Below are 16,153 nucleotides of genomic sequence, written 5' to 3' on the forward strand. Positions count from 1 at the left end.
TCTATAGATATTCTTTTTCTTTTTACAATGCGGTTTGCCATCTCTGACCACGCTAACAAAACCTAGAATTAAATCAAAAACTTTCAAAAAGTTCTTGTGTAACATAACAACCCTTTATGCATTATATATAACTATTTTTTAAAAAGCACTTTGAAGCTCAGAAATTTTAGGGAAAAAATAAGAAAAAGTAACTAAAAATTTATAAAAGAACTGAAAATAAAAATAACCAAGAAGTTTGCAACAGTTCTTCCCCCCTCAAAGAAAAGAGTGCTCACCCAATGATAAAAATATTGCACTAATCATTCCTCTTCTATAAATAAAATGATCAAAATGATTATTTAATAAGTTTATTTTATTTATTTTTTAGAGACAGAGTCTTGCTCTGTCTTCCAGGCTGCAGTGCAGCTACATGTTCATACCTCACTGTAACCTCAAACTCTGGGGCTCAAGTGATCCTCTCACCTCAGCATCCTGAGTAGCTGGGACTATAGGCTCAGGCTCATACCACCACATCTGGCTAACCATTTTTATTTTTCTTTTTTTTGTAGAGATGTGGTCTTCCTATGTTGCCCAAGGCTAGTCTTGAACTCCTGGCGTCAAGTGATCCTCCTGCCTTGGCCTCCCAAAGTACTGAGATTATGCATGTGAGCCACTATACCCAGCCAGAAGTTTAACACAAAACTGAACTGATTACAGAAGGGAGGAGTAAAATAATATTATTTATGTACCCTATATGAGAAGCACTTTAGAACAATCATATCATTTTAATACCTTTACAACCCCTTTGATAATTATTAGTAAATGCATTTTATATCTGAGCTAAAACTTCCCCAGGAATTTACAGCTAGTAAATGACAGCTATACTTCAAACCCAGGAAGGTCCAATTTCAAAGCCATGATCCTCCTACTTACTCACACTATGAGAACACCTAGAAATTGCCCTAGTTTTCAATTCATTACCAGAAATATCATTTCCCAGAATAGGAGGAAAAAGAGTGGTAATAAATACCAGCAGGCTTGAGGTTGAGCCTGTACATCCATGGGAAGCTGGGATTATTTGCATTGCGCTATGTTTGATTTAGTTCCCTGCCAAATGTCATGCCAAAGCCTTGACACAACAGAGATTTGTGCCTGGAGCCATTCATTCCCTGTCTGGCAGTGCACATCGGCTGGCATATTTTCCTTGGATATTCTAAAGTCACATCAGTCTCTGAACAGGGACTGAAAATGACTAAAATAAAAATTATATAAAAATCAGGGTCAAGAAATATCTGGGAGAATGTTTCAATTTTAAGATCTCAGAAAATTATCCACATATGCATTGCATTTATAGAATTCTTTATTTTTTTTCATATAAAAGTAACATGCAGCAGAATCCATACAGCATGTTTTGAGCCAAATGAAAAATCCAAAGATATGTATGTAATTGTATTTACTCAAATATATTTATGTAAAAATAGAACAGGCATGACGAATGATAGCATATATAGCCACATTTTTCTCCTAATCACAAACCAATGCCCAACTTTTCTTTCAATAGAAAACTACTCTAACACATAGAAAAGTAAAGAACACTGCCTCAATAACTCATGGGTAGGATTGGAAGGATGCTGAATAGGGTAGCCGATCTAGAGTTGCCACAGAGAAACTAGAGTCAGACCTTGTGAATTTATTCAATATAAAAATATCTCCAGAAAAATAACATCATACCATTCTCATTACTATCTAATCCTGAAGCTCATTAAAATATCCCTTACGTGCTAATTTAAGCAATTTTTTGGTAATTTTTCCTTGCTGCTTCCTCCTTAGAAATGGACTGGTAATCAATACCTTCTATATGTGACATTCATTTTCTCGGTTTTCACCCTTCACCACCACTATGCTGAAGAATTTTAGTTCACTTGCTTCTTATTCAGAAATTTCCCTCTATGTAGCTTTTATGCATCTTATACATTTTTTTCAACTCTGTTAGGATTCAGTTCTTACATTTCACAATGTTTTTAATGATATTTAATAACCTTTTTTTTAACAATAGCATTCCATTTTGAAATTATAGACATCCTGTGTTGACCTTGAAGTATTCTCTTTATCTTTCAGGTAGGGCATTTATATAGTTCATTCTGAGCTGTTTATGTGTTTATTTTCCTGATTGCTTCCTCTTTTCAAATTGATAATTCTACACTAATTTCTCTATTTGGTGCCCCCAAATTTAGACACTTTTAAGTAGTTCTGACCTGATAATTTAACTCACCTATACCTATTTCAATAATTTCATCATAAGAAGCATTAAAGATATGTTAAAACTTTCCATCAGCCTTTGAATAATTCTACTGCTTTACTTGCAAGGATATTCTTTGAATATAGGTTGTATTGATTAAGCTTTTCTGTCCCCACAATGATACATATTTGATAATCAAATTTTTGATTCTCATATTTTCTCACTATTATATTTTGTCAGATGAAAAAGTGTATATCATATAAATGAACATGGAACATAATACCATATTTCTAAGCATGCAACAGTAATGCAATTATCATCATAACTTGTCGTTTATTCACAGAACAAATTTGAGAAGTGTTTTATACATACATACCTTTGTCCAAGGCACATCCTGCTGTGGTCTCAGGATAGGAACCTATTGTTTAAAAAAAAAAAAAAAGAATATTACTATTAATGTACTTAGAATAATAAACAAATTGGGAAATACCAATACATACAATTAAGAATATGTTTAAACCTCAACCATTGATCACAATGTGTATCTTCCCATTAACTTCAAAAAGAAGTCCTATCTTTTGTATTTTTTACTAAAGTTCATTAAGATAAAAAAGATGGGGTATAAAAATGCTCTAAAACTTCTCAATTTGAACTCCAAAGGACCTGTAATTCCTTTATGTCTTAAAATAAACATTTTTCCCCAGAAAGAAATACAGAAAGAAAGAATATCCACAAATGTCTATTGTATGAAAAAACTCAGACTTTCACCTTTCAAAAATGCTATTTGAATTATTAGCTTCAAAATAGAAAGATGAACAAACAGGTTAAGTAGATTTTATGATAATAAAAGCCTTATAATATTTGTTCATCAAAAATGGCAGCAAAGCACTAATTAAACTTAATATAGAGTCATTTTCACAGTAATGTTTTAAAAAATTTCAGGCAATGAATCCAGAATGAATACAGTAATAGATTTAAATATGTTCAAATGAACTTGAGCACTTTAAAAATCAAAAGTGGAAAAACAGTCACGTACTGCTGAACTAAAGCCCGATATTTTTATTCTTTCTTTTTCTATTTTATTATTTTATTAGATGCAATGCCACATTTCCAAATGTTTGGAGACACACCCACCTAAAGGCTTAGATCTGGGAGCTCACACTGCAAATGTGATTATACTAATTATAAGAACTTCAATTAAATGTTGAATGAAAGAACCACTATGTTCATATTTTTTGGCATGTTATCTGCCTAAAATTTCCAGCTATGGGGAAAAAATCAGAGAAAAATCAATTTCACTTGGGATTTCTACCAGTATTTTGGAGTAAGAGTTTAATCATGAATGATAAATAGGATCGATAAAATAGAAATGAAAACAACTTTCTTTTATATTTAATGTTCACAACTCAAAGAATTTTAGTTATCAAAGGCACCTGAATGCATAATCAAGTAAGTTGAATTCAAATTATGATTTCAGGGGTTCTTATTGTTATAATATATAGAAATGCCTCAGGACTTCCTGGGCAACAGGAGGAAAGCAAGCCACTGGGTATCCCAGAATGGCTCATCAACCTTTGTTGAAGCCAAGCAAATGCAAGTGCACAAATGCATATATAGACATACCCACACACATGCACACACACACAACTCCAGGCCAACTTCTTTACTTTCTGTCCAAAACTAGAATTTCACACCTCCTGGATTTTAATCTTGGTTCCTTGGATTACTAAATAAGCCCAGATATTAGAATATTTAATCCTCTAGGACTTGAATTTTCACTTACAGTGAAGTTGTTGTAAAGATTAAATGAGTTATTACAAATGAATTCCTAAGAACAGTTCTTGGGACACAGTAAGTAGCCAATAAATGCTAGCTATTAAAAACTATAAAATATTTAAAAATTTAGAATAGCTTAACAACATTAGGGTATTTTAAATATGCATGTCTTATTCATAACTTATATTTCTACCCTATTGTCCATCTGTCAGTGTCAAAACAATTTGTGTTTCTTCTCTTACCAATTATGTGAAAAATAATTGAAAAATACAAGTATGGATGACAAAGTTTATTCATTAATTTTGCATGATAGAAATCAAAGTAAAATTTTTAAAAGCAGTACTTTCTTTGGGGGGATGTAAGGCATTTTAAATGAGACTTAATAGCTGTAATTCTATCTTCTATGTCTACTTGTGGTATGGCATGACTAGAGGAACAAAAAATCTCCTTAAATTACAAAGAAACACTTAAAAGTTTTCTGCACATCAAACAAGAATCCAATTTTGTAATAGCCATACTAGTAGAAGTATGGAGTGAAGAGATTTGGCTGTCACCACTGGAGGTGGGTATTACTGGTATCTAGTGGGTAGATGCCAGAGATGCTGCTAACCATCCCACGATGCACAGGACAGCCACTAACAAGAAACCAATATCCAGCCCAAGGCATCAATTGTGAACTGAGGTTGACAAACCTTGACTGATTTAGCAGGGGAGGTGGAGGCTGCTTTCTTTCTCAGCTCTTCTCAAACTCTCCCAAATCATGAGATCACATCATTTGCATACAGTGAATCTTCCAGGAAAAGGGGGATAAACCTTGGTCAAGGGTCCTGACAGAGGATATTTTAGTTGCTAGTATCCTACTGAAATACTGACCATCTAGTACTTAATGCAGACATGGATTAAACACAAGTTGTTCAGATACTGGTCATCAAGATTTTTACACGACGCAAATCTGGACCCTAAAGGTAACTGTATTCCTGTTCCTTTCTCAAACATCGTACGATGTCAGAAAATATTTTAGTGGATTTTCTGATTTCAGTTTTATTCTTTTAAAAAAAACACTAAACTTAAATCCAGGCATTATTCTGTAAGAAATAATTTAGTTTATGTGACAAATTAATTATAAATTTTCTTTTATACCATAATTCAATAGATTGCAACAAAAATCATTTTTAAGGCAATATAGTTTAATCTTATTTTATTTTTAGCTTATACCAAAATAAAAACTGAACTACTGTAAGCAAAAACTAAGATACATTTCTATTGGTATTTCTATAAAGATATTATGTATAGTGACTTGAACTAAAACTAATCCTTAAACGCAATATAACTATTACCATTTAAGGTAAACTAAAGTGTAGCTCTATTCTCATTGTGATAGTTTTAAAATGAATGATTACTATCATAATGGTGAGAGCACTTGACCTGTAAAATATAAATGTTTTCTTAGTATTGATTTAGTGGTGTTTACAATCTAAAAAAAATGCCATGCTTTGATTGCCCCCAAGGATCTTCTCTGCAAAGGCCAGAAATCTTGGGAAAAAAATTTAATTCCTTAAAAGTATATTAATTATATATGGATTTCTACAGCTAAAAGTAGTGTACTAGAGAGAGGAGGAGGGAAAGGACAAAAGGGTTTTGTTGTGGTGGTTGTTATAGGTCCTGTGGTTGGAAACAGACGTTCATATGTAGAGCCCACTTGGAAATGGCCAAATATGCACAGCAACTCAATGTTCTATGTTTTGACTACAATAAGAGATATTCTTACGAAAGTAGATCTAAAGTCAACAATTACTTCACTGCAGCAGAATCAGTATTTTATTTCAAAATAAATTAAATGATCATCACGTTATTTTTGCTCCTTATGCCCACTATGAATGCTATAGAGTTGGTCAAGATTTTATTTCTTCTGCCTTTATTATTTAATAAATTTTAGTATATATTATATCAAGAGATATACACAAAGTCAGTATTTTATGTCACTCCTTACCACTATTTCTTTAACAGTACCCAATAAATGGTTATTAACACATGTATAAGTACATGCATATAGAAGCTGCATTTAAAAATAAATGTTTATTTCCCACAGCCTATTCATATTGTGAAATATAGAATAATTTTATGTCATTTATCGTCAAAATTTGATGTCTCCATGTCCTAACTGTAACGGAACTAACCATGTCACAGATATTAACTTTGTAAGCATAGCCATTGAGCTTATTATGGAAGCCTTTCTCCATCCTATATCATTTTTCCCTGCCTGTCAGGAGAATGTAAGGATAGGTACCATTATTACTGCACATTACCTTATTTAAAAGTTAAGTCTTTAAAATGACTTACTTTTTCAACCTATACTGGAAGAACTTTTGACTTCATTTTCATTTCCCTACCAAAATGTGTTCTAATTTCAAGAACATACATACACTAATGTATGATCAATTTCAACAGATATGCTCTGTTCCAATGAATGATGCTATATTATAGGGTATAAAGTGATATTAAGAGATCAAATACAGCTATTATTAAATAGAATTTCTTTGTACCTGCTTGTTGTAAAAAGCAGATGTGCTCCTGAACATAATTTCAAACAAGCTGGGTATGGTGGCTTGCACCTATCAACTACTTGGGAGGCTGAGGTGGGAGGATTGGCTTGAGCCCAGGAGTTCAAGGCCGCATGAGCTACCATCACACCACTGCACCTCAGCCTGGGTGACAGAGACCCTGTCTCTAATAAAAAGAAAATTCAAAATAAATTCATATGGCGTGCAACATATTTTACTCTCATAAAAGTTGATAATGCTACCATAGTAATTAGTGAATAAACAGGTAGGCATCATAAATAGTGTATCTGCACCAAATTTTAAGGACAAACTAGAAATTTTAATATATTGGTATTATGGCCTAAACTAAGTGTTTATGGAGATAGAGTCCTTAAAGAGGTTTTTAATTTAAAATGATGTTATTAGGGTGGGCCCTAATCCAATGTGACTGGTGTCCTTAAAAGAATAGGTTAGGACACAGAGACACACAAAAGACCACATGAAGATACAAAGAGAAAATGGGCATCTACAAGCCAAGGAGAAAGGCCCCTCCTAAGAAACTAACCTTGCTGACATCTGGATTTTGAACTTTTAGCCTCCAAAAAATAAATGGGAGATAAATGAGAAAATAAATATCTTTAAGCTACCCCCCAGTGTGTGACACTTTATTATGGTAGTCCTAGCAAACTACTATAATTGGTAATTTCCAAAATTAAGGTTTTTATCTCTATGTAAAAATGTGACAGAGATAAATTCTACCTTCAATATTCTCCCATTTTGCATTTAATATTTATCTTCTTTTTAATGGTCTTCCTGTATAGTCAACACTCCTTAATATTCCCAACTTGGAAGGGTTGTCCATTAGTAGATGCAAACTTCTCTTTCTGGCTTCTCCAAACATAATCTCAAAGCAATCTTCTACTGACCTGAAGATAGCATCTATCACAAAGGCTTTAATTGCTGAGAATAGCTAGCGTGTATCTGTCTCTGAGGATATTTGTCTACAAAAAGTAAATATAATATCGTTTTTACATAGCAAGTCTTTTGTGTTATTTTGTTTTGATAGTAATGAGCAGGTGTGATGAAACTGCCATGTTCACTCAGTGCTGGTGACAGTATAAATTGGAAAGCAATTTGCCAGCGTGTATCAAAGTCTTAAAAGTATTTGCTCCTTTTTACTCAGGCATTTCGCTCTGGGAATCTCTCAAAAGGACACATTCACAGATGCTGACAAAAATTTATGTACTCTGATAATGTATTTCAGTATCGTTTATAATAGTCCCCTCCCTCCAAAAAGGAAAGAAGCTAAATGTCTTATAACAGATTAAACAAACTGCGGGACTCCCATAGCACATAGGAAATATTGAGCTTTTATCATATTTCCAAAGATAATTTAATGGCATAAAAATAATAAGTGAATTTTACAATTTTAGGTGAACAGATAAAAGGATTCCATTGTATAAAACTAAATTAACCCCCCGAAATCAGAAATTCCCTTTACTCTGCCAATCTCTTTTCCCTACTCGCATCCACAAATAAATATTTCCTTTTATAAGTCTGAGAGCAAAATACTCAAAATTAAGAAGCAGACATGAATCACAAGTGTTTTTCGGCAGAGTCCTCCATCTACTTAGGACGAACAGGGAGAAAGAGGTTTCCCAGGGTTATGATCTGTGAATACAACCTGTGAATTGCTTCTCCTTGAAGTCACCTGCCTCTCTCTATTAAATCCAGGAAAGATTGATAGTGATGACATCCAATTACAACTTTTCCTTTCTCATTTGGAGGATCATAAGGTAATCTTCCCAATTTCTTAGCAAAGGTATAACAAAGTATCTCATCAGACACGAATAAAGAATATTCCATAGTCTGCTTCATTCCTTCATTCCACTGTTATGAGGTACATACACCTTTGTATTGGAACGGAACAGCCTCTACCATGATCTCCAAGTGAGGCTTTAGCAAATTCATCATTTCAAAAATGAAGAACACATGGTAAATGGCACATGGTCATAAATGCCAACTTATTCTGCTCAGAAAAGACTGACACCAGGGTTCCTGGAACATTTTACCACTCAATTCTTTTTATAAACTGTGAATGGACAGGTGCATGGACCTTTTGATATAGTATGCACCAAGAAAATCTTGGAAGAAAACATATAAAAATGTTCTGTGAGGTTATATCTGAGTGATTTTCTTTAATGTGTATTTTGAATTATTTCTACCATGAGCTTATATTTCCTTTACAAGTTATGTCAATATCTTATCCCAGAGGAGCAAGGTGCTAATCTCCTATTCTACAAACATGAGAAATGGCTTAGACCCACCCTGGTAAATGGGCACTGACTCTGCCTTTGCACTGAGCTCCGCTTTGGTCAGGCCACGGTACACATGATGAGTTATACTAGCAATGCTATGGACATCAAGAGTACCAACCAGCTTATGGTGCATCCCACAGCTAGCAACCTTCAATCATCACATGCTATTTGGCTCTTTGTGATCATTAAATACTTGAAAACTGACTTTCATTTTCATCTCCCTAGAGGATACTTTATCTAAAATTCAATTTTTCTAAATGTAGCATCTTTGGAGCTAAATATTAATAAATATTTAGACATACACATCTCAAGATTTATTTTACTACCTAACTAAAGTGCACTTGTGAATGCACAAATTCCTTTTGGCATGATGGACAGAGTAATGATTTGAGATCAGAGTCCTAGGGTTCAGGCACCAGTTCTGCCATTTATTAACCTGTGTTCATGAGCAAATCACTTATCTTTATTGGAAATGATAATTGCCTGATTAAGTTCAGTGAATATTATCAAGCTCAACAACCACCTAAGGCCACCAACCTGAATAAACATTTGTACTTGTACAATGTTCTTTCTACATATGAGCTACTAGTTCTGTTCATCAGGCAATAAACTATTTGGCTTGAAGGAGCCATTATATATAGTTTTAAAGGTGATATAAGCATGCATATAGAAGCCTTGAGGTTTTTTGGTTTTTTTTTAAAGAAAGATTCTAAGTAAACACTAAGCACTACAGTGAGTCAAAGCTATAACATATTGTAAATCTGGGAGTCCTCAAGAAGGATTAATCATGATACACTTTCCCTGTCCTATTCATTATAGTCATAAAAACCTGATCTTCAAAAAAATAAAAATAAATAAGAAAAACCTTTAGCAACAGAAAACAAAATAGTGGAATTAATGTGGAACAATGGCAACACAGACATTGTGCTGGGTTTGTATATCATTACTGAAATATAGCATTAGCATCTCAAAAGGAGGCAGGATAGAGGAAGCAGGTCCCTCATTATGTCTGAGAGCTGGACTTGAGCACCTGTTTGGAGATCTGAATGCCCCTTTATCATCAGTCAATAACATTTATGTATCTGTCACCCCACAAGATCATCAACTAATTACATTCATAATAGAATCTCATTTTGTCCTTTTAATCTTAACCACAGAGAGTTTTATCCATGAAGGTCACTTGCTTTATGATACTGTTAATACAGATATATCACCATGATTACCTGAGTTAAAATAATTCTATGAAGCTGAAGGGACTGGTTCCTTGTGAATTTTAATCCAAGTTTTTGAAAAGGAAGAGATCAGGGCCCTAAATTCTGGTTTGTCAGAAACACTCTGGCTTTGGGCAAGTCATTTACCTTGCTTGACTTCATTGCCTTCATCATAAAATGAAATAAATAGAATTGCAATCTAGCAATTCACTCATTTCTGAGTTTCTGTGATTCTATACCTAAACTTTCTTTTGGAGGGGACAGTGGTAGATAGGAGGTTCATACAGCATCCAGAGGCTAGAATTTTCTAATTGATCTCTTGCCTTCAATTTTACCTTCATCTGATGAACTTAAATCAGCCTGCATTTGCCGCTCCCAAGGAGAGGATCAAAGATTGTGGGAATAGGTTCACCCAGGGATGGACCAGACAGAGGAAGAACTGTGAATCATCAGAGAAGTGACTGGAGACACTCAAAGTAGGGGACAGAGAGACAAGGTGATCAACTCACTAAGTTCGGAAAGCATCTGGAGGAAACATCCATGTGTGGGGAAGGAGTAGGGGAAAGACACCTGGGGCTCTGCACTCCCCCAGCGGACACTGCAACATGAGCTGCAAGAGGACTCCCTGACAACAGCCAGCCTCCAAACTGATCAGAGAGCTGCTTGGAGACTGCGGCAGCATTGTACTAGAGAGTGGGTACAATGCAGTCCCACCAATTTGTGGTTCCAGGTTGCTGCAACAGACACCATTCTGCACTCTCAACCCCATAGAACCCAGTCTACAGAGGGATCGATTTCACTGCAGACACCTCTCCATTACTCCTGTGTCAGAAATGGACTTCAGAATATGGATGGCAAACAAGATAAATGGAACTGAAGAGAAAGTTGAAAACCAACATAAAGAAACATATATATATATATATATGTATATATATATATATATACATATACATATATATATTTAGGACATGAATGAAAAATATGGAAAACTCACTAAAGAGACAGCTAGCATAAGAAAGGATATAACAAAACTTAAAGAAATGAATGAGTCAAGTTGTTTAGAGAATTACAAAATACAGCAGAACGCGTCAGTGACAGATTAAAGCAAGCACATGGAAGAATCTCAGAGCTTGAAGACTTTCAAACGAACCCAAAGATGCACAGAAAAACAAAAAAAAAATGAACAATCACTCAGAGAAATATGGGACTATGTGAAATAAGCCAATATAGAAATTATAGGTATTCCCAAGGGAGAAGAAGAAAATGAAAAAAAAACAAAACAAAAAAACAAAACATATAAAACCTATTTGAAGGAAATACTGATAACTTCTGTGGTATCATTAGAGATTTGAATATCCAGATACAACATAGTCATCAAACACTGGGGAAATTCATAGCAAATAGGACATCTCCAAGACACATAGTCATCAACCTGGCCAAAAAAGAATTGGGGCCCCATTTTTAGTCTTCTTAAACAGAAAAAGTGTCATCCAATAATTTTGTACTCTATGCAACTAAGTTTCATAAATGATGGAAAAATAAATATCTTCCAGACAAGCAAACATTAAGAGAATTTGTCACTGCTAGATCTGCCCTACAGGAAATGCTCAAAAATATATTATACATGAGAGCAGCACAGTAGATACCAGTCAGTATAAAAACACACAAAAGATAAAGCTCACAGCTCTTGTAAAACAGCAGCACAAGATGGAAAACAAAACAATAAGTTATCATTGAACATGATGAACAGAACAGCATCTCACATATCAATAATGACACTCAACATTAACGATCTGAATGCCCCACTCAAAAGACACAGACTGCCTCGATGGATGAAAAGACATAATGTCATGTATTTGCTCTCTCCAAGAAACACATCTAATTCATAAGAACTCACAGAGTCAAGGTTAAGGGATGGAACAAAATATTGCACATAAAGAGAAACCAAAAGCAAGTAGATGTAGCCATTCTCATATAAAAAAGACTTTGAATCAACATTTAAAAAAGGTGGTCATTATATAATGGTAAAATAAGCAATTCAACAAGACATAACTATTGAAATATATATTCACTAACACATGAGCTCCCGATTCATAAAGTGAATTCTATTAGCTCTAAGCAAAGAAATAAACAGTAGCATCTTAATTGCCAGGATCTTCAACACCCCCCCAGACAGAACTAGACAGATCATCAATGCAGAAAATGAATAAGGAAATACTGGACTTGAAGAGACTCCAGAACAAATGGACCTAACAGATATTTACAAAACATCCTACTCCAAAGCTACTGAATATACATTTTTGTCATCAGCATATGAAACATTTTCCAAGATTGATGACATCCTAGGCCACAAAACAAGCCTTAGAAAATTCAAAAAAATCAAAATCATACTATGTGTATCATCTCAGACCATAGTGAAATAAAACTAGACATCAATTCCAAGAGAAACAATCCATTCTACACAAAGTTATGGAAATTAAACAATCTGCTGCTGAACAATCTTTGGGCTAATATGAAATTAAGATGGTAACTAAAAGATTCCTTGAACTGAACAAAAGGGACACAAGGTTTCAAAAATCTATGAGACGCAGAAAGAGCAATCCTAATGGGAAATTTCATAGAGCAAAATGCTTATATCAAAAAGACAGAACCATCACAAATTAGCAACCTAAAGTCACATTCTCAAGGAACTAGGGGGGAAAAAAAAAGCCAAACCCAAAGCCAGTGGAAGGAAAGAAATAACAAAACTAAGAGGACAAAGTGAAATGGAAACAACAAAGCAATCAGTGAAACAAAGAGTTTGTACTTTCTAAAGATAAACAAAATTGATACACTGCTAGCCAGATAACCAGAAATAGAAAAGGAACTCATATAAGCTCAATCAGAAATGAAAAAGACGTTATAATGAATACTGTGGAAATATAAAATATCTGTGAATACTGAAAAAACCTCTATTTAAAAAACTAGAAAATATAGAGGAAAGATAAATCCCTTATAACACACAACCTCCCAAGCCTGAATCAGGAAGAAATATAAATCCTGATCAGAGCAATAGCAAGCAGTGAGATTAAAGCAGTAATAAAAAAAATCGCCCCCCACAAAGTTCTTGATTACGTAGATTTACAACAAAATTTTACCAGACCTACAAAGAATAACTGATACCTATGCTACAGAAATTATTCCATAACATTGAGAAGGAGGGAATCTTCCTTATACTCATTCTATAAAGCCAGTATCACCATTATAGTCAAGACAAGATAGAACACAACACAAAAATAAAATGACAGACTAATATCCCTCATGAACACAGATGCAAAACCTTCAAGCAAATACTAGCAAACTGAATTCAATGGTATACCAAGTGGGTTTTATCCCAGAAATGCCAGGATTGTTCAATTTATGTAAATTAATAAATGTGATTCACCACATAAAGAAAAGCAAAAACAAAGTCGTCTCACTAGATGTAGAAAAAGTGTGCAATAAAATCCAGTACCCCTTTCATGATTAAAACACTCAACAAACTAGACATAAAAGGAATATACCTCAAAATTATAAAAACCATATATGACAACATCATACTGAATGGGAAAAAGTTGATAGTATTCCTCCTAAGAATGAGAATAAGACAAGAGTGCCCACTTTCGCCACTGTTGTTCAACATAGTGCTGGAAGTCCTAGCCAGAGCAATCAAGTAAGAAAAAAAAATAAATGGCAACAAAATTAGGAAAGAGGACATTAAAGTATCCCTATTTGTGGAAGCTATCATTTTATATCTACAAAATCCTAAAGATTGGGCCAGCAAAAGATGCCTAGAATTGATAAATAATTCCAGCAAAATTCAGGATACAAAAATCAATGTATACAAATCAGTAGCATTTCTATATAGTAATAACATTCAAGCCGAGAGTCAAATCAAGGACTCAATACCATTTAGAATAGCTACAAAGAAAATAAAATATCTAAGAATATATTTAATGAAAGTGGTAAATGATTTTTACAAGTAGATCTACAAAACACTGATGAAAAAATCATAGATGACATAGGCAAGTGGAAAAACATCCTTTTCTCAGGGAATGGAAGAATCAACATTGTTGAAATGTCCATATTGCCCAAAGTGATTTACAGATTCAACACAATGTCCATCAAAACTAAAATATCTTACTTCACAGACCTAGAAAAAAAATTCTAACCCTCATTTGGAAACAAAAAGACCCTGAATAGCCAAAGCAATCCTAAGGAAAAAGAACATTTCTTCAGGCATCACATTACTTGACTTCAAATTATACTACAAGGCTATAGTTACCAAAACAGCATGATACTGGTATAAAAGAGACATAAACCAATGAAAAAGAATAGAGAATACAGAAATAAATCTGTACGGTTATGACCAACTGATTTTTGACATAGCAGACAAAAATATACACCAGGGAGAGGATGCCCTATTCAATAAATAGTGCTGGAAAAATGTGGATGACCACACGTACAAGAATGAAACAGGGCCTCTATCTCTTGACATATAAAAACAATCCAGAATGGATAAAAGACTTAAATGTAAGGCATGAAACCACAAAATTTCTATAAGGAAAACATAAAAAAAAAACTCTTCTAGGCATCAACCTAGGTAACACATTCATGACTACGACTCCAAAGGCAAATATAGTAGCAACAAAAATAACCGGGATTTAATTAAATTAGAAAGTTTCTGCATAGCAAAGGGAATAATTAATAGAGTGAATAAACAAGCTACCGAATAGGAGAAAATATTTGCAAACTATACATTTGATAAGGGCTAATAAGGCTAATATCCAGAATCTACAAAGAATTTAAATCAGTAAGGAAAAAACAAGCAACCCCATCAAAAAGTAGGCAAAAGATGTGAATGGAAGATTTTCATAAAATTATAGAGAAATGGCCTACAAACTTATGAAAAAATGTTCAACATCACTAATCATCAGGGAAATGCAAATTAAAACTACAATGTGATATCCTAGCAGAATGGCCATTATTAAAAAGTCAAAAACAATAAATGCTGATATAGATATATAGAGAAAGGAATGCTTATACACTGTTGGTGGGACTATAAATTAGCATAACCTCTATAGAAAAGAGAGTAAAGATTCTCAATTCTCAAAGAAACCAATGTAGACTATTCAATCCTGCAATTCTACTACTAGATATTTACCTAATGGAAAATAAGTCATTAAAAAGACACCTACACTTGAGTATTTATTGAAGCACAATTCACAATTAACAAATATATGAATCAACCTAATTAACCATTATTTGATGAGTGGTTAAAGAAAATATGGTGTGTGAATACACACACACACACACAATGTAGTACTATTCAGCCATAAAAAGGAATGAAATAATGTCTTTTGCAGCAATCTGAATGAAACTGGAGATCATTATTCCAAGTGCAGCATTCTCAGGAATGGGAAATCAAATACCACATTTAATAATAACTGGGAGCTAACTGATGGGAACATATGGGCATAAAGAGATGTAAAAATCACTGGAAATCAAGAAACGGACATAATGTGGGGGGAGCTTAAAACCTATTAGGTACAATGAACACTATTCAGGTGATGGTCGCACTAACAGCCCCAACTTTAACATTATAGAAGGTATCCATGTACGAAAACATCTGTATCCCCTTAATATTTTGAAATTAAAAACCAAAACTATAAACCAAAAAAGTCAAGGTAGTCCATGCTATTCCCGTATCCATCCTTCCTCCAGGCTTAGTTACATGTTCCTAATCTGTGTCTCTCTTATATGTCTTGCATTCATGAACCATAACCCCATATGAAATTGTCGCTTTACTGGTCTATCTCTTCCCAAACATTTGTGATTTCCTGGACATGAGAAACTTTGCTTTTAGATTTCTCTTATCTAGCACCTAGCATAATGCTTGGCACATAAAATACCGACCCAGAAAACATTTGTTGAATGGCTAGATGAAAGAATAAGGAATGTGATTAATAGTATAATTTATCATTAGTTAGTCTTGGTCTTTTTGTATTTGCTGAATCTAAAATATAGTCTACTTCCTTCTACCTCACAACAGGAAGCTGAACATGCAGTTTA

General features: G+C 33.9%; 1 protein-coding gene across 40 annotated transcripts in view; it reads right to left on the bottom strand.

Annotated features, from left to right (window-relative positions):
- PTPRD (protein tyrosine phosphatase receptor type D) overlaps positions 1–16,153 on the bottom strand; it is a 2,082,753-nt gene that overhangs the window by 1,319,004 nt on the left and 747,596 nt on the right. For all 40 annotated transcript variants that reach the window (XM_076008727.1, XM_076008702.1, XM_076008696.1 and 37 more), the window contains one exon: positions 2,595–2,636. The gene's annotated coding sequence lies outside the window, so the exon portion shown is untranslated. The remainder of the gene's footprint in view (positions 1–2,594; positions 2,637–16,153) is intronic.

This window comes from Microcebus murinus, chromosome 12 (assembly GCF_040939455.1).
Source record: "Microcebus murinus isolate Inina chromosome 12, M.murinus_Inina_mat1.0, whole genome shotgun sequence".
NCBI classification, from domain to species: Eukaryota; Metazoa; Chordata; class Mammalia; order Primates; family Cheirogaleidae; genus Microcebus; species Microcebus murinus.